This window comes from Oryctolagus cuniculus, chromosome 4 (genome assembly GCF_051225735.1).
Source record: "Oryctolagus cuniculus isolate XC-2025 breed Fujian yellow rabbit chromosome 4, ASM5122573v1, whole genome shotgun sequence".
Classification (NCBI taxonomy): Eukaryota; Metazoa; Chordata; class Mammalia; order Lagomorpha; family Leporidae; genus Oryctolagus; species Oryctolagus cuniculus.
Genome location: NC_142870.1, coordinates 56469243 through 56490218, shown reverse-complemented (window position 1 = coordinate 56490218; position 20976 = coordinate 56469243). Strand labels below are relative to the sequence as shown.

General features: G+C 43.7%; 1 pseudogene; it reads left to right on the top strand.

Moving 5' to 3' along the window:
• Nucleotides 1-18691, top strand: part of LOC138849518 (carboxy-terminal domain RNA polymerase II polypeptide A small phosphatase 2 pseudogene) — a 43367-nt pseudogene extending 24676 nt beyond the window's left edge.
• The last annotated feature ends 2285 nt before the right edge of the window (nucleotides 18692-20976 follow it).

Genomic DNA, 20976 nt, shown 5'->3' with positions numbered 1-20976 from the left:
TAACAGTTTTACACAGCAATCTGCCATCAAGGAGACCCAAAAGGCCAGTCTACCCCAAATGGCATTGGTTTTAGATGTGGAAAACCAGGGCTTCAGATGGACACAGAAATCAGCTTCTGAAGAGCCCTTGCAGCTCTGCCAGCCTACAGCTGGGTCACTGGAAACAGAACTGCCCTGGAGACGATGGACTCCCAGGTCAGAGCTACAGATCCAGTTGGCTCTAAACTGAAAAAGTCCTTCACTCAGCCCAGCTTCCAAAGTAAGTACCGCTGTTAAAGGGACGGCCAAGTAGGATCAGTAACATTGCAGGCAGAACTGTAAATTTCCTTTTAGCGATGCCACCTGCCTTCTATTCAGCCCAGCTCTCCTCCCAGGCCAGCTAGGTAATGGAAGTCAACAGAGTGCCTTCCCAAAGGAGGTTCCCACCTCCCTTGTGACTCCTCTTCCAGGACCCCATGTGAAGAGATAGATAGGTCTGGGTCTCATACCTGGCCAGGCCTTAATTGCCACCTGATTAATATCAAGTCCCTCCTGTCAGTTTCTGTTTGCCTTTCAATTGTTTCCCATTGAAAAGTGGTTTGGACAGCACCTTTCCTAGGTCCTCTAATAATGACTCTGTCCTTTGTTTTAGAACCTGTGAATTTAATCTGCTTGTTAGATTTGTTTTCTCCAGACTTGAAACAGTGAAATTCTAGATGGCAAGGCACACGAAACCTCGGATGGAAGCAGTTTGTTCAAGCTGACACTGCCTCCCACTTGAGAGGCCACCTCCTGCTGGAGCCCTGTCTTGACTGCTATTCCCTATTCCACCCCTACTCAGCTTGAAGAAGCCAGAGCAGTCATCATTTCATACCCTCTAACAGAAGTTAGGGTCCATTCTTCCAGGGAAGGGAATGTGAAGAGTCAGACTGGTTAATAGGCAGCCAGGTTGGTCCTGCTGGAAACTGAAGACATAAAATGCTTGCATCCCCCAAAATTTATCTTTAACAAGAAGAAAAGTGCCTGCCCTGCTCCTTGGGAGCTTCCAATTTTATCAAGAGAATAGCAAGGGAGTGGCAATTCCACCCTTCTGAGCTCACAGCTTACCGTAAAAACAAGTTACCTATCCCACCCCTCCATGGCATTTTTGTTTGCTCATGAGCAAACCAGGGGGGCAAATAAGATTACAGATCAGGTCTTTTGATGGGTTTTGTCCGAACCTTATTACTGACTGTCCAGTTGATTGTCAAGGAGTTTTCTTCCCCAAAATTGTGCTTTAAACCCCACTACCATCAGTCCCTTTGGGTTATGCCTTTCTTGAAGCACTCCCCTCCTATTCACTCTACCAGGAGGTCCCTGACTTAAATAAATCTTGCTTTTCTCTCTGAAAAAAAAAAAAAAAAATCTGCCATCCAGACAAGACCTTGGCAACATTTTGAGATAGACAAAAGCTTTTTCTTCCTTTCCAGATCTTCTCTCTCTCTCTTCCCCCCCCCCCCCCCCCAGATATTCTGGGCCTTTAGTCTCTTTCCACTCCTTTTCCTTCCTCCCAGGACACTTGTTCCTGAATCCCATACTGAAAATATGAAAAACTACTATTAACTTAAAGAAAGCTGCAATTTCTGGTTCTGACAAGCAATGAGTTGGAATTTTAATGAATCTTAGCAAATAAATGGCTGCCACAATGAAACACAGGGCAGAAAAGTCTCAGCAGGCACCCTACCTGCCAAGTACAAACTGGACAAACTGGACAGTGACCCAGTGCCTCACCAAGGAGAGCAGGCACTGAAGTAGGTGCGGACAGATGGGGAGGGGTCAATAGCATACATCTAAATAAAGGAGAGAGATAAGAGCCAGCACTTCCTCCCTCTTGACTTCGCTTCAGTGATTTCAGGAACAGGAAATAAAAATGGACCCAAAAATGGTCCCCACTGTTCAGCTTCATCCATCAAAACCATCTTAGGCTTTTCTGCCTGACCTTAAAGCCCTAACCCAAATACCATCTCCATTGCTTCTACACCCCTATTCCCTCCAACAATGTGCTTTCATAAATGAAAGTACATTGGCATGCTTAATGAGTTAACACAGGAAAAGCAAGAAGAGGGTTCCAGTATATAAGAAGTACCAGACACATATAAGCTAATATTTTATCTCCAAAATGATGATGCTACAACCCTGATCATGAGGGATTTATAGCAAGGCTGGAGCAGAAAAGTACCCCAGTTACAGCTGATAGGTCAGCACTATAAAACAGAGGAACTTGTAAATTTCCACAAAAGAAGATCTACTTCATCCTGTGTTTAAAAAAGACAAGACACTAGAATGGATGTTTTGCTAGAGACTCCCACAAGGATGTTGATTTTGCTATCTCACATCAATCCATTGAACCTACTCTTACTTGGAGTTACTTCAACACAGCACCACTGATACATGTAGGACCCGAATGGGGAAGAGTTCCACCTCCAGTGATATTCTCTTAAGATATTCCTAGTGGGGCCAGTGCTGCAGCATGGTAGGTAAAGCCACTGTCTGCAGTTCTGGCATCCCATATGGGTACCAGTTCGAGTCCTGGCTGCTCCACTTCCGATCCAGCTCTCTGCTGTGGCCTGGTAAAGCAGTAGAGGATGGCCAAAGTCCTTGGGCCCTACACCCACATGGGAGACCCAGAAGAAGCTCCTGGCTCCCAGCTTCAGATCAGCACAGCTTCAGCCGTTACAGCCAACTGGGGAGTGAACCAGCAGATGGAAGACCTCTACCTCTCTCTCTCTACCTCTACCTCTACCTCTACCTCTACCTCTACCTCTACCTCTCCTTCTCTGTGTGTAACTCTGACTTTCAAATAAATAAATAAATCTTTTTTTAAAAAAAAAAAAAGATATTCCTAGTAAGAAATTCATTTTGGGGCTAATGTAATCCCATACAATACTTGCTTTATTAAAAACAAAAGGGAGGAATGTTAGTAAAATGGCACAGTCTTATCTATGGCACAATCTACACCTTGGACACCATCCTAGGTTCTGGCCCCCGTCATCATTGCTAGAAGCCAGGTGACCCTATGGCCCAACCACCGGTGTCAGCTCCACCTCCATCCTAATTGGATTCGCCGTTCCTACTCCCTGCCTGCTCCCCCAGCAAAGGTTTAACAGGACCTGTTCCTGAACACATGGCCCTCTCTCAATCTCTCTCTTTCTTTCTCTCTCTCTCTCCCTTTCTCTCTCTCTCTCTCCCTCCCTCTCTCTCTCTCCCTCTCTCTGTCTTTCTTGATCTCTCTCTTACACTCTCCTTCTCCCTCTTTTCCTTCTTCGTCCCTTCCCTCCAGTCTGTTGGGTTTCCTCACCAATAAACCCCTTCCCTTAAAAAAAAAAAAAAGAAAGAAAGAAAGAAAGAAATTCGTAGGGGTGGGCATTGTGGTGCAGCAGGTTAAGCCACCCTAGGGATGCCTGCATCCCATATATGAGTGCCTGGGACCAAGTATCACCTTCACTTATGATCCCACTTCCTGCTAATGTGCCTGGGGAGGTAGCAAATGATGACCTACTAACAGTCCTTGTTACCCATGTGAGAGAGTTCTTGGCTCCTGGCTTGGTATCCCAAGACTATCTCTCTCTCTCTCCCTCTCTTTCCTTGTCTCTTCCTCTCTCAGTGTGTCACTCTCCCCTTCAAATAAATAAATAAATCTTAAAAAAAAAAAAAAAAAAAAGAGGAAAAGACAGTCATCAGTAAAAAAAAAAAAAAAAAAAAAAAAAAAAAAAAGCAGTTATAAGGGAAAGTCCTGTGATACTCAAAGAATGGTCTCTCTCGACCCTTGTCAGCACCCTTGAAAGTGGTCAGCTACACTGATTTCACAACTCCCGGATCCAGCAACAGCTGTGCTGCTTCCTGGGAAAAGCCGGCTTCTAAAAATCACTACAGAACTCTTAGTATAGGGTAATTCAGTGCTAAATTGACCCAGGAGGGTGGAGCTTTTTTCTTAAAGGGGAACAGTGTGGTAAGATAGTTTGTTTTTGTGCTTGACCTAAATCTTTCACTTCCTCTCATCGGACAGAAGCAGATGTTCAGTGCAGGGTTGGGGAGGGAATGAAGAAGATGAAGGAAACAGAATAAAGCTGTGGCCCAAGCTTTAAAACATCAGCCATATGTTTATTCTCTCGTATAAGTATATAGAATTCCAACACAATTCTTCATTCATTAATTAAACCTGTATGCCTACCCACTCCAGCTTTTCTGTAAAGACACAAATAAAATAAAATAGAATAAAATAAAACAAAAGGCAGAGTCAACAATATACAAACCATCCTTTCAACACATGGTCCTGAAACAATCAGATATTCATAATGAAAAGAATTAATTAAAATTCTCACCTCACATCACTCACAAAAATTAACTCAAAGTGAATCAAAGACCTAGTAGCTTTTAACTACAGGTAAGAGTGAGGCCTACACAATTTTTTAAGTAAACATAGGATAAATCTTTGTGACCTTGAATTAGGCTAAGATGTCTTAGCTAAAGCATGAGTTATAAAAAAATGGATAAATTAATAATTTTCAAAATTTAGGTTTCACAAATTGATAGGAATTATATACCACTATAGTTTAATGATTTGTTACTATTTTAAAATTTTTATTAGCAGGGCTGGCACTGTGGCATAGGGAGTTAAGAGGCTACCTGTGACAGCAGCATCCCATATGAGCTCCAGTTCAAGTCCCAGCTGTTTTACTTCCTACCCAGCTCCCTGTTAATGTGTCTGGGAAAGCAAGAGAAGATGGCCCAAGTACTTGGGCCCCTGTACCCATGTGGGAGACCCAGATGAAACTCCTGGCTTCTGGCTTCCGCCTGACCCAGCCTTGGCTGTTGTGACCATTTGGGGAGTGAGCCAGTGGATGGAAGGTATCTCTGTCTCTCCCTCTCTCTGTAATGTTTTCTTTAAAATAAAGAAATAAATCTAAAAAGAATTATATTACTGAAGTTGAACATACATTCATTTGATGATTGTTTATAGCCCTTGCTATTCTTTTGCTGGACTCTGGTTGTTTTACTTTTTGTTTGTTTAACTTTATTTAGTAGAGCATTAAGCCTTTCTTTAATGTAAATTAAAAGTATTTTATCTCAAAAATTTTTTAAAATAAATAAAGAACAAAAATTTTCAGGTTTTATGCTTCAGATTATACTGTTAAGAAAATAGACAAATTATGAACGGGAAGAAAATATTTGCAAATCATATAAAGACTTACAATTCAGTGTTAAGAAGACAGATAGCCCTATTCTTCAAATATGCAAACAGTTTTGAATAAACACCTCATTAAGGAAAATATATTAATGGTCAATAAGCCCATAAAAGATGTTTAACATGTTTTGTCACAAGGGCAATGCAAATTAAATCCAAAATGGCATACCACTGCACACTCACTAAAATGAATACAATCTAAAAGGCAGATAATATGTTAAGTGTTAGTGACCACATAGAGAAACTGGAAGCCTCATCTCTTGTTGACAGAAATATAAATGGTGTTCACTATGGAAAACAAGTAGTTTTTTCCCAACTGAAACATAAATTAATTACAATATCCAGCCATTCTATTCCTAGGTATCTACTCAACAGAAATAAAAGCATACATCCACAGAGACTTGTATATGAATGTTCATAGAAGCTTTATAATAGCTGAAACATGAAAAAAAATCCAACAGCCCATCAGCTGGTGAATGGATGAACACAACATGGTATATCCCTATAGTGGAATAATTCAGCAATAAAGAGGAATGAAATACTGAAATATGCTACTACATGAATTTTTCTTGAAAACATTATGTATAGTGACAGAAGCCAGTCACAAAAGGCTACATATTGTCTGAGTCTATTTATATGTAATATTCAAAATGGGTAATCCATAGAGACAGAAAATAGATTACTGGTACGCTGGGACTGGGAGAAGGAATCTTGTGGTGATAATTAAAATACTCTAGCATTGAGTTGTGATGATAGGAGCTATTCTATCCACTTACTAAAAACCTTTGATTCTATAGTCTAAATAGTTTATTTTTGTGGTTTGTAAAATATACCACATTAAAACTATTTTTAAAATACAAGCATCAAATAAAACTCAAAGTTGGTGAATACTGACATCAAAAAATAAAAACAGGGGCCAGTGTGGTGGCACTGCAGGTAATCCACCACCTGTGATGCCAGCATCCCATCTGGGTGCCAGTTGGAGTCCCAGGTGCTCCACTTTTGATCCCTGCTAATGTGCCTGAGAAAGCAGTGGAGGATGGCCCATGTCCTTGGGCCTCTGCACCCATGTGGGAGACCCAGAAGAAACTCCTGGCTCCTTGCTTTGGCCTGGCTCAGCCCTGGCCATTGTGGCCATTTGGAAAGTGAGCCAGCAGATGGAAGAGTTCTGTGTCTGTCTGTCTCTCTCTCTCTCTCTCTCTCTCTCTCTCTCCATCCCTCCCTCTGTGTGTGTGTGTGTGTGTGTGTAACTCTGCCTTTTAAATAAATAAAATAAATCTTTAAAAACACATACAGAGAGATGTAAAGAACGACCAAGTTTAAAATTGATGTCCCTGACAGCCAAAGCAAAAACAAAAAAATGTCATAGGACTATATAACTCGATTTTTGTTCAAAAAAAAAAAAATAGCAAGCAAAACTTGTTTCAGAAAATTCTGACTCTGACCTCTACCAAAAAAAAAAAAAAAAAAGAAGAAGAAGAAGAAGAAGAAAAAGAAGTAGAAAAATTTTAGGAGTTCCATATGAGAAAACCTCTATAAAAGTTGACAAAATTTAGGCACAAAATTAGATAAGCAAAATGCAACAGAGCCATATTTACAGCAGAGTGACCCAACACCAGGAAACGCTCTGAGAAACCAAGGAATGAGTATTTACTTTTGCTGTTCTTCTCACATATCATTTTTCTCATCAGAGCTCTAACAAGATTTCTACAGAAGACAATACAAAATTGAGTTCCTAATTTCATACATAATTAAAGATTATTGTTCTGAAACTCCAGACATGTGGAGAATTAAGGAAATTAGAGTCATTTTGCTTTTGTCCAGTACACAGAATGGCCTTAAACATGGAGTGGGCTAAGAATATTTACAGGTAAATAAGAACTGCCTCAAAAAAAAAAAAAAAAAAAAAAAGTAAGCCCTGAGTCTGTTTCTAAGGTACTAACAAGTACAATGAGGCCCCAAATCTCTACATCCATGATACTTCAAGACATTCTTGGCCTGAATAATTTTTTTTATTATTATTTATTTGACAGGCAGAGTTACAGACAGTGAGAAAGACAAAGAGAAAGGTCTTCCTTCCGTGTGTTCACTCTCCAAATGGCCGCAACAGCCGGAACTGCGCCGATCCAAAGCCAGGGGCCAGGAGTTTCTTCCTGGTCTCCAATGTGGGTGCAGGGGCCCGAGCACTTGGGCCATCTTCTACTGCTATCCCAAGCCACAGCAGAGAGCTGGACTGGAAGAGGAGCAACCGGGACTAGAATCAGCGCCCATATGGGATGCTGGTGCCGCAGGCAGAGGATTAACCTAGTGCACCATGGCGCTAGCCCCCTGAATGATTTTTACAGTAGTAGTCAGTGTATGTACTTGCCAGCTATGAACTTCAATGTGGATCTTATGGACCCATTAATTGGATGGGTGGTGTTGGTCCCAGAATACATGCCACCACCCAGAGCTGCTGAAATCTAACTGCATTTATCTGTTGAAGAGAGCTGTGTAACTCTATCCAGCAAGAACATATTCTACAAACAGTATACTTGACTCTGAGCTGTTTCTCAAGTCAACTAAAATAATCCAAGTCAGAGTTGGAGTTTATTCAGAAGCCAGTGTGAGGACTTAAGCCGGGAAGCAGTCTGAACTGGCTACTTCACAAGCTTTTGTTTGATTACAGGTTTTCTACTTTTTGTACAGGGTGTGTACGTGCATTCTGTCAGGTTTAAACAAGACAGGTTTATGTCATAGATATCAATCAAATAAAAAATCAAAGAAGGATATCTGGTAATAGTTACAGACTAGGTTTTTAATTGTGGGAGTATATTACACTCCCACACTCCAATATTATCTGTATGCTGGGAGAGGCAAACAATAGGGTTATTATTCTTCAAACAATGGGATCATTAATCATTTTTCCTATAAAAGTCCTAAGATGTAAAGCTTATCATTCTTAATGTTCAGCAGATGTTTCCCAGGCCATAGAGTTTGCTGCCTAGGGTCTTCATGGCACAGATACTAACTCAGCTTATTTGGGCCTCTGCAATCACCATTCCACTTCTAAATCCACACTCCTGATGAAACCAACCCTTCAGTATAGGACCATGTCATCAGCAAAGGGACTAATGAATACCTCTTTGCTTGCTATGTCAAGAGACATGGCAGCCGGCGCCGTGGCTCACTAGGCTAATCCTCCGCCTTGCGGTGCCAGCACACCGGGTTCTAGTCCCGGTCGGGGAGCCGGATTCTGTCCTGGTTGCCCCTCTTCCAGGCCAGCTCTCTGCTGTGGCCAGGGAGTGCAGTGGAGGATGGCCCAAGTGCTTAGGCACCCCATGGGAGACCAGGATAAGTACCTGGCTTCTGCCATCGGATCAGCGCGGTGCGCCGGCCGCAGCACGCCGGCCGCGGCGGCCATTGGAGGGTGAACCAACGGCAAAAGGAAGACCTTTCTCTCTGTCTCTCTCTCTCACTGTCCACTCTGCCTGGCAAAAAATAAAAAACAAAAAAAATTAAAAAATAAAAAAAAGAGGCATGGCATCTGATTTATCTTAAAAAGCTAAAGAAAATATCACAAGTTAAAGAACTTAAAATTAAAGAACTGGCACATTCACTTTGAATGTTACTGAAATTTGAAATTTCACTCAAGGAGTATCCCATGTTTCACAATAGAAATTATTGCAGAAAAATTAAAAGTCTTAATGAGACCCTACAGTTTGAATATTCTTAATCTCACTAACAACAACAAAAAAAATCCTAATGTGAAAATGGGAAAGTATTTCTGTAGAAATTTCTCCATAGAAGACACACTAACAGCCAATAGCCATATGAAAAACTGTTCGACATAACTAAGCATTCAGGAAATAACTAAACAATAAAATATCATCTTATTAAAGGGTTGAAAAAAATAAAGGTAGAAGTTTTAGTCTGAGTCTGGTAAAATTAAAACTTTTGGACCGGTGTGTGGCACAGTGGGTTAGGCTGTCACTTGCAATAACTGTATCCCATATGGGCACTAATTCAAATCCTGACTGCTCCAATTCTGATCTAACTCACTGCTAATTATCTGTGAAAGAAGCAAAAGATGGTCCAAGTATTTGGTACCCTGCCATCCATGTGGGAGGCCTGGATGAAGCTCCTGGCTCCTGTCTTCAGCCTGGCCAAGCCCCAATTATTGTGGCCATTTGGGGGTGGAAGATTTCCCTCTCTCTCTCTCTCTCCTTCTCTCTCTCTCTCTCTCCCTATCTCCCTCTCTCTCTCTCTAATTCTGCCTTTCAAATAAATAAGTAAATCTAAAAAAAAAAATTAAACCATTTTCCCATGAATGGAATGTGAAATGGTACAACAACTATGGAAAAGAGTAGAGCAGTTCCTCAAAAAATTAAATAGCTACCTTATGATACAAATATTCCATTTATGAGTACTGAGTATATTCCAAAAGAATTCAAAGCAGAGTTTCAAACAGACATTTATGGGGCCGGCACTGTGGCATAGCAGGTAAAGCTGCCGCCTGCAGTGTTGGCATCCCATACAGGCACCGGTTTCAGTCCCAGCTGCTCCACTTCAGATCCAGCTCTCTGTTATGGCCTGGGAAAGCAGTGGAAGATGGCCCAAGTCTTTGGGCCCACGTGGGAGACTTGGAAGAAGCTGCTAGCTCCTGGATTCAGATCAACCTAGCTCTGGCTCTTGCGGCATTTTGGGGAGTGAACCAGCGGATGGAAGACCTCTCTCTCTCTCTGCCTCTGCCTCTGCCTCTCTGTAACTCTCTTCCTTTCAAATAAATAAATAATACCTTTTTAAAAAATAGACATTTATTTAGCCTGTCATAATAGCATTATTTGTAATAGCCAAAAAATAGGAATCAACTCAGTTGTCCGTCAACATATTATTGGATAAACAAAATGTGGCATATAAATTACAATGAAATATTATTCAGCCTTAAAATGGAAGAGAATCCTGACACATGTGACAACATGGATGAAACTTGATTAGCACTATGCTAAGTGACACATGTGACAACATGGATGAAACTTGATAGCACTATGCTAAGTGAAATAAACCAGTCATGAAACTATAAAAACATAGGTCAAATACATTGTGGTACAGTAGGTTAAGCTGCTACTTAGGATGCCCAAATCCCATGTGAGAGTGCCTGGGAGTTAAGTCCTACCTCAGCTTCTGATCAAGCATTCTGCTATTTTACCTGAAAAGCAGCAGATGAGGACTTAAGTACTTGGATTATTTCCATCTACGTGGAAACATAGATAAAGTTCCTGGTGCTTGGTTCCTTGGTTCTTGGTTCTGGCCAAGTCCAGATCCAGTTGTTACATACATATCAGATGTGAACCAGTGGACAGAAAATAGATTATCCATATATACAGATATCTATATCTATATATAGACATATATCTATCTATATCTATATACATATATATACATGTATACTTACATACACATATATACATATATATCTATATATACAGATATATATGTGTGTGTGTGTGTGTGTCTCCCTTTCAACTTTTTGAAAAATACAAATACTCTACATTCCACTCATATAAGCCAACTAGATTCACCAAATTAATATAGATAGAAAGTAGAATGGTGCTTGCCAGGAGCTGGAAGGAAAGAGGCATAGGAAGTTTCTTAATAGTGTGCAGTTTCTGTTTTACAAGTTCTGGAGATTGGTCACACAAAAAGTGAATATACTTAAATTACTAAAACATTCACTTTAAAATGGTTACTATGGTTTTATGTTATGTATATTTTACCACAATTAAAACTTTTTTCAAAGTTCTTAATCAGTTTCTCCATTAGGTGCATCATCAAGCCAACCAGTAATTGCAAAAGAACTGAGCTCAAAGACTGCCTCCTCCTAGCAGGATCTTAAATCAAGTGAATTAGACCTCTGGTTTACAAAGAAGAAAGCTGATGTCAAGTAGCCCTCTGGTAGATGTTGCATGCTATGATTTGAATCCATCTTTCAGAGTCTTTACCACATGTTCCCCAGACTTGAGCTTTGAGAAATAAAACAATAAAAACAAATCTGGAGGCATCACAACAAATTTTAAGACATATTACCAGGAAGTGGGGTGGGGGCACAGTGCTGTAGTAGGCTAAGCCTCCACTTGCAGTGTTGGCATCCCATATAGACACCAGTTCATGTCCCAGCTGTTCCTCTTCTGACCTAGCTCTCTGCTAATGGTCTGGGAAAGCAGTGGAAGATGGCCCAGGTACTTGGGCCCCTGCACCTACATGGGAGACCAGGAAGAAGCTCCTGGTTCATGGTTTTGGGTCAGCCCAGCTCCAGCCGTTACAGCCATTTGGGGAGTGAACCAATGTAGTTATAATCAAAAGATCCTGGTATTGGTGCAAAAAACAGACATGTGGACCAATGGAACAGAAAAGAAATTCCAGAAATCAATCCATACATCTACAACCAATTAATCTTTTACAAAGGAGCTAAAATCACTCCCTGGAGCAAGGTCAGTCTCTTTAACAAATGGTATTGGAAAAATTGGATCTCCACATGCAGAAGAATAAAACAAGACCCCTACCTTACACCCTATTCAAAAATCAACTCACAATGGATCAAGGATCTAAACCTAAGACCTGAAACCATCAAATTAGTAAAGGAATACACAGAGGAAACAATGCAAGAAATTGGAATAGGCAAGGATTTCTTGGATAAGACCCTGGAAGCACAGGCAATAAAAGCAAAAATAGATAAATGGAATTACATCATGCTAAGAATCTTCTGCACAGCAAAGGAAACAATCAACCAAGTGAAGAGACAACCGACAAAATGGGAGAAAATATCTGTAAACTATATAACAGATAAAGGATTAATATCCAGGATTTATAACAAGCACAAGAAACTCAACAACAACAAAACAATCCAGTTAAGAAATGGGCTAAGGAGCTGGTATTATAGCCTAACAGGAAAAGCTGCTGCCTGTGATTCCAGCATTCCAAATGGGCAATGGTTCAAGCCCTGGCTGACCTACTTCCAATACAGTTCCTTGCTAACATGCCTGGAAAAGCAGAGGAGGATGGCCCAAGTATTGGGACCCCTGCACCCATGCGGGAGACCCATAAAAAGCTTCTGACTCCTGGCTTTGGACTGGCCCAGCCCCAGCTGTTGAAGCCATTTGGTGAGTGAACCAGCAGATGGAAAGTCTTGGTCCCTCTCCCTCTCCCTCCCCCTCCCCTCCCCCTCCTCTCCCCCTCTCTTCCTCTCCCTCTCTCCCTCTCTATCTCCCTCTCTCCCTCGCTCTGTGTAACTCTGACTTTCAAATAAATAAATCTTTAAGAGAGAGAGAGAGAGAGAAATGGGATAAGGATATAAACAGGCATTTTTCTTTTTTTCTTTTTTTTAATATATGTGAGTGAAATTAACATTTTCAGATTTGATTACTGTTTATAGGCCTTGTCTATACTCCTGAGGAACAGTGGATCTTCTACTTACTAATTGTTGAATTCTGTATTTAGTGGAGGATTAAGCTTGTGATTATAAAGTAAATTTAAAGTATGTCATTGCAAAAATTAAAAGAAAAATAAGAAAGAAAGGAGCAAAGAGAGTGGAAGCAAGAGAGGGAGGGTAAGGTAAGAAGTTTCATTATGTTCTTAAAATTGTATATATGAAATACATGAAAGTTGGCCCCTTTATATAAATTTTAATTTTTCTAAAAAATGAACAGTACAATAAAAATGAAAAATCACTGCCCCAAAACATGCCTCCCATCATTTGTTTCTACTCACCATTTAATTTGGGCCTCCATTTTTAAAGAAGGCTTGTAAAACTTCTAAGAATACATAATGACTTCCAACCAACTATATCAACCAGCAAGCCTCATAGAAAGAAACGAACCTCTGATTAACTTATGGTGTTGACAAACTATCAAACTTTGAGCATTCACAACAAAAAGATACTTAAGAAAAAAATAGCACTGGTGGCCAATTAAAGGCTGATTTTCTGACATAGTAGAAGAAAGAAGACATTAAACAGAATGGTTCTGCTCTCTGCAGGAGGCAGAGGAAATGCAGACAGTAGTAGTAAGGGATACAGGTGCCTTGATGGGGAGCTGAAATGGAGGTGGGGCAGCCAAGACTCAAACTGGTGCTTATATGGGATGCTGGCATTGCAGGTGGTGGCTTAACCCACTGAGCCACAACACAAGCCCTGATACATACTTGTTTTATAAAAGCATGCCACCTGGGGACTGCCATCTGCAACATGGCATCCCCTATGGGCATTGGTTCAAATCCTGGCTGCTCTGCTTCTGGTCCAGTTCCCTGCTGGGGCACATGGGAAAGTGGCAGAGGGTGGCCCAATTGCTTGGGCCCCTGCCACCCATGTGGGAGACCCAGATAGAGTGCCAGGCTTCTGCCTTCAGCCGTGACCCAGCCTGGGCTGTTGTAGCCATTTGGGGAATGAAAAAATGGATGGAACATCTCACTCTCTGCCACTCTGTCAAATAAATAAACTTTAAAAAAGAAGTAGTGAGGGGTGATGAGAGATGAAGAGGGCTGCACAGAGATAACAAGGGTCTCCCAAGTTGCTCCCACCTCAGCTCCCTCCAGAGAACCCCTCCCTACCTCCATGTCACTATCAGAGGGAGTGAAGAAAGTGGAAAAACTGAGGCTTCACTCAACTCCACCCATCATTCTGCTCAAACATTCAGAGGCCTTAGAGGGGAATGGCTTGATAAGAAATGCTGCCACCAGCCTCAACTCTACTTTCCAGGGAATGGGAGACCTTCAGGCAAACATGACATTGCCTAAAGATCTGTCATCACCAACACCAGCAATTCCATGTTCCCCTTTGTCACAGTGGCAGCCTCATCTCTGTCTCCCTGCCCAAGGCTGGATCCCATCCCTCTGCATTCTCAGAAATCATGTGCCATCTATTTTCTCCTCCCTCCTCCCAAATCTTCGTCCATTGTCTTCCCCCTTAGCATACACATATACTCAGATCCCACCCATTATTTAATAAATGAAAAATAGAAACTCTTAATCCTATATTCCCTCTTGAGACTGTCACTTCACAGCCAGAATTCTTAATATTTCAGTCTACAGTTTTCTTCTGTCCCTTATGTCCTCAACCAAGTGAAACCTCACTGCAACTGTTCTCACCAAAGTATCGATAACCTTCCTGGTGTCTACCATCCTCAGACACCAACACTTGTTGGCAGCCTCTCTCACTGGGGATCCACATCACCTCCTTATTTCCTAGTAACAAAATGTAGTATGAGGCCCATACTAGTGAACCTCTGGAAGCACTTCTTATAGATATGGTTCATACAGTGCAGTGCTTCTCAACCCTGGATGCTCACTAAATGCACTGGCAATGTTTACCCCACTTGGCAATGTTTCTCATTTAATTGGTCTTGGTAAGCCGGAGACAACAGTATTTTCTAAAAGCTTCCCAGCCGTTTCAGTGCTCACCAGTATCCTTGTCACTTCACACAATGATAGTTAGGATGGGAAAATTGCAAAAGGCATAATTTTCACTTAGAACTTAACCTTTTCCTTAGATTTTAATTCAAGCTTTAGGATTCTATGTCAGTAAATTTTCAAGGTTTTCTTAAAAATTTATATTAGAAAATTGTGGCAGCCAGCTCTTTGGCATAGAGGTAAAGCCACCACCTGCAGTGCCAGCATCCCATATGGGACCCAGTTCGAGTCCCAGGTGTTCCACTTCCAATCTAGCTCTCTGCTATGGCCTGGGAAAGCAGCAGAAGATGGCCCAAGTCCTTGGGCCCCTGCACCTGTGTGGGAGAGCTGGAGGAAGCTATTGGCTCCTGGCATCTTTGGATTGGCGCAGCTCTGGCCTTTGTGGCCAACTAGGGAGTGAGCTAGCGATGGAAGACTTCTTCCCCTACCCTGCTCCTCCCCCAATTATCTATCTCTGCCTCTGCCTCTCTGTAACTCTGCCTCTTAAATAAATAAATAAATCTAAAAAAAGTTGTTAAAAATTGTCTCATATATAGACATGTTAAATATGCAATCCCAGAATATTTCTCTCACCATCTCTTAACCAGGAGCCCAAGTATGCCCAACCATGTCATCAATTTGACTCAATGAACAAGTGACTCTGATGGCTATGAACATGGGAGGTTTTCCTTACTCTCCCTTCTGAGTTTCCTAGGATTCTTGGTGTTTTTACCTCACCTACCCCTGGCTTCCAGGAAAGAAACAGGCCCTAGCTAGGGGTGTAGGCTTCACCCACCTCTGCACTTCGAGGGTACAGAACCTGCCTATTACTATTGATGAGAGAGGCATCTCTCACAGCAGTGGCGTGACCAGAGAAGCACATTCACACAGAGGCCATTTTGTTTGTTTCGTGTGTTGAATTACTTAACTGTGGTTGTGGTTTGCAGGGGGTTAGGGTGAAGAAGTGGAGAAGAAGTTGGTCAAAAAAAGGTCTAGGTGAGTAGGAGTAAAGCAACCATAGAAAGCTGTGAGACCCAACCACATAAAGACACAATTCCATCCACCAGCCCACATTTTCCTGCCGTATTTTCTATACAAATTCACCCACTGACTCACTCACTCTAGAAAGGGAGGAAGAAAGGTCATAAAAAGAGGCAATACTTGAAAAGTGCATCTTCTATTGTAACTGATCTGTTGTTATTTTAAGATAAGGTGGACAGTCACCTAGGAACAAGGAGACTAAATCATAAAGGACTGACAGTGACTATAGAAAATTCTAGGACTCTCATGCTGCCAGGAGGCAGGAAGTCTGGATATTCCCTCTTCACCAGGTCCTTCTCAGCAAAGGTGCAGAGTCTCATAAAAAATTTAAAAGTCCACCAAAGTTCACTTCACGAAAACACAGACCTTAATCCTAAGCTTAGGTAGGTAGAGTGTATAGTGCATCTTATTGTGAATGCTTTAGAACCAAATTTATTGATTTATTAGAGTATATGGTATGCCATATTGGAAATGTTTTAGAACCAAATTGATTGATTGATTGATTCCTCTTCTCCACTATGGAAACAATCTAAAAGTCTTTCCATGGAGCCATGAGAAGTGAGTGACTATTATGGGAAAGAAATTTCAGTTCTGTCTGAGATACTACCCAAAAAAGGCAATGAGATCCGTATGCTACATGTTCTCACAGGTGGGATAACCACAGCTTAGAGTTGCAGGGGAGAATCAACACAATGGCACTCGCTCTTCCAGACACTTTTTGATCAGAGAGCCAATGACTGCAGCAACATAGACTATTGAAATTGTCTTTCTACCACCAGTGACCAGAAAATTTACTATGTCTAAATCATGCTTCTGAGTTCCTATTTTAGCTGCAACAGCCCTGCAACAGCCAGGGCTGGGCCATACCAAAGCCAGGAGCCTGGAACTCTATCCAGTGCAGAGACCCAAACTTGGGTTTTTTTCTGTTGCTTGGGTCATTTTCTGTTGCTTTCCCAGGCACATTAGCAGGGAGCTGGATCACAAGTAGAGAAATCAGGAGTTGAACCAGTGGTCAAATAGGATTCCAGCATTACAGGCAGAAGCTTAACCCACTATGCCATGACATGGCCCCACTTATTCAATCCTTTATAATCAAATACTTTGCTCCATGTTGGACCCAAACTGAGAAACCTGGAGCTTCCACCAGGGGATCGGAGCTGAGGGCACCCATGAGAGCCGTTGCCCAGGCTGCCCGCCCTCCATACAGGCCACCTCCCTTTCCGGCCCGGGGAAGAAACAGAGGGGGAATGTGAACAGCTGTGGGAGTCGGAATCTCAGGAGTGGGAGCCGGAGCGAGCCCCACACAGCCCAGCTCAGCCTTCGCGCCCGTCGGTCCTCCCGCCCAGCCAGCCCTGGCCATGGGATTATTAGAACACAGCTCCATCATCACCCAGGCGCAGAGGGAAGACGCCATGGTGCTCACCAAGCAAGATCCCAGGGACCTGCCTGTTCCCAGGAGTGACATAAGAAGATCAAGGAAGGATCTGTAAGGGCATTGACCTGGATGAAACCCTTGTGCATAGCTCCTTTAATCCCATCAACAACGCTGACTTCATAGTGCCTGTGGAGATGGAGGGGACCACTCACCAGGTGTACGGGCTCAAAAGGATGAGTTCCTGAGACGAATGGGGAAGCTCCTCACCGTGTGTTCTCTTCACACGCCGATCTGTGACGGACCCGCTGGAGCGCTGTGGGGTGTTCCGGGTGCGCCTCTTTCGCGAGGCATGTGTCTTCCACCAGGGCTGCCTCGGGAGGGGCCTGAGGAAAATGCTCGTCCTGGACAACTTGCCTGCCTCCTACAGCTTCCACCCGGAGAACGTGGTGCCCGTGCAGTGCTGGTTTGACTACATGGCCGACACTGAGTTGTTGAACCTGAGCCCCAACGTCCAGGAGCTGAACGCAGCGGACGACGTGTACTCCAGCCTCGGGCAGCTGCGGGCCCATAGCCTTCCGGCTTCCCTGAAGCGGCCTCGCCCACACTGTGCCTTTATGACCAAGCCGAAACCGGAGCACCTCACCCAACGGGGCCTGGAAGCAGCGCGGAGGGACTGGGAAGAGCGCTAGGGCAGGTTAGATGGGCGCAGGCGCACAGCACCACAGCACCGCCCCGAGGAGCTGCCTGCTTGCTGAGGTGCAAGCCCACACGCAGCAGCGGCCCCAGAATATGTCATGTTTGGGGGCAGGGGAGCCGCTGAAAGAGCAAGACTCTTCCCAGGTTAGTTGGTCTCGTTTGTGTCCCCCAGGAACTCCTGGGCTTCGCAGGCTGAAGACATGCAGGCTCCGTTGCCAAATCATGGCCGCCCCGCAGTGCCAAGGAGGAAGGAAGGGCAGAGGCCGCCTCGGGGCGACTCGGGCACACCCCTTTCTAATACCCTTCTCCAGCCCGCTGCTCCAGACAGAAACATGACACTTTTGAGAAATTGCGACCCTGTTTCCAGAACCCTGTGGCTCCAGCCGAGTGCCTGGCGTGAGCGGGCTCCATGCCTCCCCGCAGCTCCGGCCGGGCCTGCCTTCCTCACACCTCGTCCTAGTCTTGGCGGTCCTCTGCCCGCCCCGGAAGAGGGCAGAGAGCCGATTTCCGTTCTCCTGACCCCTGTGTTGAAATTCTCTTTCTGAACGTGCCATTTGGGGCCTAGTTTTTGGTGAAGCTACATCCCTGGGCTGACAAGGAAGGTGGGCGACGCAGAGACGCCCCCGCGGCCTGTGATTCGCTGGCCGCGGTCCCCGTCCTCTGCCGGTGCTGGCCCAGAGGCTGGGGAGAGCCACGCAGGCGGCCCCGCCCCTCCCATTTCTTTGGCAGGGAGATTCTCTGCTGTCTCCCCCGGGCCTATCCCCAGCTCTCTCTGTTCAAGCCTGCATCCTTCCTGGCTGTCGCTTTTCCTCTCCGGGGCCTCAGAACTCCTGCTGTTCCATTGGGTTTGCAGACCTAAAGGCCAGGCCTCCCGCCTCCAGAAGTGGTGGGAGCAGGCCCTTAGTGCACTTGCTCTCTGGGCGTGTCTGGCCTTCAGTGGTCCTTATTGGTGAATGCAAGTATCCCTGGGTAAAAAAAAAAAAAAAAAAAAAAAAGGAAGTGCTGCCATGATTGTGAGCACAAGGAGACCCCAAAGAGCGAGCCCCACCTCCGCCTCACTGCTTTAATCATGCCCTCCCCATGGCTGGGTGTGGCTCTCACCTCTCTTCCCTCCCATGGAAGGCTGTCCTGAGCCCTGACCCAGCCAGGCCACTGGAGGAGGGTGGTCAGCCGGTTACCCCTCATGTCTTCAGTTGATTATTATCTGCCCACTCAAGCTGCCTCTCTCGAAAAATGGGGTTTTGTTTTTTCTGTATTCTTCCTTTTAAATGCCAGTAAGTGTCAGTGTTCACCCAGGGTAGAGGGGTTCAGCGGTCTGCCCTGCCGCCCTGTGCTGTGGATGTCACAGGGCCTGCCTGGCAGCGGTACACTATGGGCCTTTGAGCTTCTTGTGATGACCCCAAGTCTGACACGTTCCGCCTGGTCCCGTGCCATTCGCAATGCCATTGGAGGGTGGGAATCTGCTTCCCACTGTGCCTGGGCTATGGGATTCTGACTACCTTGCTTCATGATTTGATAAATTTGTCATATTCAAACACTTAAAATGTGGGTCGCCATTAAGTGTCTGTTTATATTTTTGGAATATTTATATTACTTATAACTAATTAATAAAAGTGGTTTTTAAAAACAAAACAAAAAAGAAATTGGCCGGCATTGTGGCCCCAATAGGCTAATCCTCCACCTGCGGTGCCGGCACACCGGGTTCTAGTCCCGGTCGGGGCACCGGATTCTGTCCTGGTTGCTCCTCTTCCAGTCCAGCTCTCTGCTGTGGCCTGGGAGTACAGTGGAGGATGGCCCAAGTGCTTGGATCCTGCACCCACATGGGAGACCAGGAGAAGCACCTGGCTCCTGGCTTCGGATCAGCGCGGTGTGCCGGCCGCAGCATGCCACCGTAGTGGCCATTGTGGGGTGAACCAACGGAAAAGGAAGACCTTTCTCTCTGTCTCTCTCTCTCACTGTCTAACTCTGCCTGTCAAAAAAATATATATATAGTTTGGCACAGTTTAAGAACCTAATGGTGTGCAACACAATGATAGATTTTCTGAGGAAGAAAGAAAAGTTGAGATAGAGAGCTAAATTATAGAAAAAGCTAAAGTCAACTAAATAGAAAAAAAAAGTAGAAAAATGAGAAAATTTCAGAACTCCCTGGAAATCTTTTCTCCCAACTAATGACCAGAGAACTTCCACAGCAAAGAACTAGACTGCTCCAAGGTTCTACCTGGGACTCCCTTATTTGACTCATTCTTTTCACTCAAGCTTTGGGAGATCAAAATTAGAAAGGTTTTTGCCGAGTTTCAACCACACTTTTAAACTTACCTAGTTTACACTCCATGTGGGTTTTTTGGCCAATTGCCTCTCCTTGGGAATTAATGGTGCCTCACAGAAGCTTTCTGGCCACTGTTCCTACTCTTACCTTTGGCAAGTACCAATGGAGCTCAGGCTAAAACTTAGAAGAAAAGAAGAGAAGTCAGTATTAAGAACAATTATCTTTGATAAAACAGGGGAAGATAATAAAGAGCTAATACCTTGCCTGAAGTGGGATCCCTGAGTTAAAAACCAAGGGACATGGACAGCATAATTCAAAGACCCTATCACATCCTAAATATTCTTGCTGGGGAAACAAGGACTTGAAATCGTACCCTTCCCAGGCTTGCTGTAGACCACAGCTCATCCTCTATGCCTCCTTCAAGTCTTTCTAAATTATAGGTTGATGAAAAGCCCATGAGAGCATTTCAGGCATGGAAAGCCAAGACACTGTGGCAAAAAATGTTCTACATGAAATATCTCTGTGAGTGAGACCTCAGCAGAAAGAAGTGGCCATCAAAGAAGGATGTACTTTTCTCTGAAGGGAGGAGAGAACTTCCACTTTGCATATGGCCTTGTCTAAATATTGATGGAGCTTGTGGATTCAAAAGGCTTCCATAGCCTAAACAGCTCATGTCAAGAGCCTCGAGTTGTCACTGACATCATACATAAGAGTGTTAGTTGTTAAATTAACAACAGGAATCACTGTGCACTAACTTCCTATGCAGGACTTCTATCCTTAATGAATTGTGTTATGAGCGTTAACTATAAAACTTGTTCTCAAACAGTTTTGTGTGTGTGTCTGTGCAAATTGTTGAAATCTTTACTTACTATAGAGTTGGTCTTCTGTGTACAAAGTTAATTGAAAATGAATCTAAATGGAGAATGAGACTGGGAAGGGGAGAGGGAGGAGAAGGAGGGTAGGAGGGTATGGGAG